Genomic DNA, 3,811 nt, shown 5'->3' with positions numbered 1-3,811 from the left:
GCTGGCTGGCCTTGAACTGCCAGGTAGCCCAAGATAGCTTGGAACACAATCCTCCTGGCAGCACTTCTCAGACGCTGCGATCACAAGCACATGCCACCATGCCCGGCAGTTACAACTCTGATATAGCATAAAGTAGACACACAGTCTATTAATATAACCTCTGTTATGTTCTATATCATATGCCTTTTACTTTAAAAAACACTAATAGAGTATCTTTAACATTTTTAGGTCAGACATTTTCTTGAAATACCTGAAAAGAAAACAAGTTATTATTTTTTTTTTTTGGTTTTTCGAGTTTCTCTGTATAGCCCTGGCTGTCCTGGAAATCACTCTGTAGACCAGGCTGGCCTTGAACTCAGAAGTCCGCCTGCCGCTGCCTCCCAAGTGCTGAGATAAAGGCGCACGGTTTAAATTTCTTAAAGAAGTCAAGAGCTGATTAAAAGTTTGGTAAGCTAGAGAATGTATTTGTTCACTCATTGGCGGCACCGGCACAGGACAGCAAGTACTAAAAGCGCTAGGTCCCTAAGACTGAAACCACGTTTCCTTTTCTAAGCGAAACCAGAAACATATGAGGCTATATAATGGTGCAGACAAATAAAAAATAAACAGAAACGAGAAGTCCAGAGTTGAGTCCTGTAGCTGAGGTGAAGCTCAGTTGGAGAGTGCCTGCCTGCCTGGCACACTCAGTCCTGGAGCTGGTGTACACAGGAAGCCAGGCGTGGTAATGTGCTCCCGTGGAAGGCTGGGGCTCTACCCAGGGTCATTCCCAGGGGTGGTAATGTGCTCCCATGGAAGGCTGGGGCTCTACCCAGGTTCTTTCCCATCTAGCAATACTCTACCAAGGGGATTTACACGCCTTCAACCCAAGCTCTTGGGAGCAGAGGCAGCTCATCAGAAACTCAAAGTCATCTTCAGCTATGAGTTGGAGGCCAGTATGGGATACACAAAAACCTGCCCTTAAAGACAACAAGGAAAGAGAAAACAAGCAGGAATGTTGTGTTCTAAGCTCAGCGGAGCCTCCTCTGGAATGTAGCTCAGGTTGCTCCAGTGATGGGTTTTCACTCTGAAATGTGAGAGTGCGGCAGAGTGACACGGGTGTGACCAGAAGGGACTTTCCAGCTCAACACATCAGGACAGGACACAACTCCTCAGTCTGCTTTCTAAACAAGGGTTCATCAATTGTGTGCATGTGAGTGTGTATGTGTGTGTGTGGGGGGGTATGGGTGTGAGGCAGGGGACAACTTTGGGGAGTCAGCTTTCTCTTGTCACCATGGGTTTCAGAAATGGTTTTATGTTCTGAGCCACCTTGCCAGCCCTTAACCTTCAATGTACCCTTTTTCAACAGGCTATGTGACCTGGGCAGCCTCATTCCTTTCCTTGATCCTTGGTTTTCCCTTTTGTAAGTATAGGAGATAAAATGTGATGAGATGAAACCACACACGAACCACCTAGAATCTCATTCTATTATAAATGTTACTATTGCCATTATAATAGAGAAATCCAGAAGAAAAACAGGTTTTGGGTTCAGAGGTAAGATGAACCTACATATATGTCTCTCAACAGGTTAATAACACATGGTCAAATCACTTCCTTAAAACAAGAGCTCTGAAGAGAAAACTGTGAATTCAATAACTGAGAAGAGAACCTTGTCAAGTATAAGTCTCAAGAGCGAGAAATTACAATATACTAAAATTTTACTTAAAGGAAGCACCTGATGAGGGTAACAAGTTTTCCTGACTTGGACACCACTGCTATTCTAACTGTGAGCGCTATTGACTGTCCAGTGTGTATAAAGGTTTGTTTGACTTTCACAAATGCCAAGACTTCTATCTTTTTGATGATTCTGAAAGTCTTACTGGGTCACCAAGAACTGAGTAACAACACATCATGTAACATTTTAATCCCAAATGTTAACAAGGGATATGGAAAGGTTGATTGAAGTTAGTCTAAGCTGTGAATTAAGAATGAATAAAAAACATACTAATTAAATGCAATGTCAAAATTTCAGGATCCTAACTCAAACAAACTTAAGTAAAACACACTTTCTCTAAAAAGAAACCTGGAGAACCTGGACTATGAACTGGCTTGACGGAGCGTGCAGAAGCCACTGCACACTGTCAAGCACGATCTGGTATTAAGAGTTTCATGTAGCCATTTAAAAGAAATAAAATTGAAATGTAGTGAAATGAAATGTTTGTTTTGAAGGGAGGAACAGGTAGAAGGGAACAGAGGAATCCAAAATAGCAAAACATGATGACTATCTGAAGGTAGCTGGCTCTGTCTTTGCATAAATATACATATATATTTTTAAATACTAATATATTAAGAATTAAGTCTTAGGGGTGGAGAGATGCTCTTCCAGAAGACCAGGGTTCAACCTCTAGCACCCACAAGGAAGCTCACAACCACTCTAACTCCAGTTCCAGGAGACCCAATAGGATCACAGCATATAGAGACACACAAGCAGGCAAAACACCCACACTCACAAAGTAGATTAATAGTAACATTAATACTAAAAGGGCTATTGCACAAAGGTGCAGAACTGGTTTCCTCTCATTTACAGTAAACATCAAAGACTAGCTAGCCACAGCTAGTACGTACTCAAACACAGAGGGAAGAAGCTTCAGTAAATATTTTACATGGTGAGCTCTGGAGGAATTATCATTCATTACTGAGACAAACTAGGGGTTATTTCAAATTATGCTTTTTTAAATCAGTGTGGTAAAAGCATAGCTTGAACAACCAAGTAGCAAAATTAATACAACACAAGGAAGGTTAAAAAAAAAAAACATTGTAATTTGCTTCATAATATAAAATTAACAAAAATGTCCATGAACATGCAGTTTCATTTCTAGAAACTCCTCACTTCACTAAACTATAAGTTTGCTTCCTTTATTGTCTGCTCAAGAGCAAATTATGGCTAACAATTGTCGATACCATAATATTTTGATATGGCATTCTTAAATCCCTTCCTAATATTAGTATTAAAAACCTTTGAATAAGACTAACACTGACAAGGATCAGAGGTGAGGAGGAAACATCTGTCCCAACACCGGAAGTAACTGGGACCAGTGGGACCAGGCACCCAGGAACTCTGCCAGCCCAGTGGCACGGGTTGCTTCAGGTCTGTCTGAGCTGCTGCCTTAAGCAGACCTTGGGCACAAATTCTGCAGACAGTCCCACAGCACGCAGAGGAAGCTCCACTCCCAGGTGCTCTGACACGCCTAGGATCAGAGGTGAGGAGGTCACAACATCTGTCCGGACATCGGGAATAAGTGGGACCAGCAGGCCTCAGGTACACAGGAACTCCACCAGATCAGTGGCATGGGTTCCTTCCAGTCTGTCTAGGCTGGTGCTCTGAGCAGACCTTGGGCAAAAAAGTCTGCAGCCAGTCACATAATTCCCAAAGGAAGCTGTCCTCCAAGGTGCTCTAATTAGCCCAGGATCCCAGGATCCCAGAGACAGCTTGACTCTGAGGAGTTCTGACATAACCAGGATCACAGGAAGGACAGGCCCCAGTCTGATTTAACCAGGGAAGGTAGCACAAGAGATAACCAGATGGCAGGAGGCAAGCGTAAGAATATAAGCAATAGAAACCAAGATTACTTGGTATCATCAGAACCCAATTCTTCCACCATAGCAAGTCCTGGACACATCATCACACTGGAAAAGCAAGATTCAGATCCAAAATCCCTTCTCATGATGATGATAGAGGACATTAAGAAAGACATAAATAACTTCACTAAAGAAATACAGGAGAATACAGGTAAACAGCTAGAAGCCCTTAAAGAGGAAACACAAAAATCCCTTA

General features: G+C 42.4%; 1 protein-coding gene across 2 annotated transcripts in view; it reads right to left on the bottom strand.

Annotated features, from left to right (window-relative positions):
• Arid2 (AT-rich interaction domain 2) overlaps positions 1-3,811 on the bottom strand; it is a 128,402-nt gene that overhangs the window by 30,079 nt on the left and 94,512 nt on the right. The gene's annotated exons all lie outside the window — the stretch shown is intronic.

Source organism: Mastomys coucha, unplaced genomic scaffold, assembly GCF_008632895.1.
Source record: "Mastomys coucha isolate ucsf_1 unplaced genomic scaffold, UCSF_Mcou_1 pScaffold11, whole genome shotgun sequence".
Lineage (NCBI taxonomy): Eukaryota > Metazoa > Chordata > Mammalia > Rodentia > Muridae > Mastomys > Mastomys coucha.
Note: the sequence above shows the minus strand (reverse complement) of the source record. Positions and strands in the feature narration are given on the sequence as shown.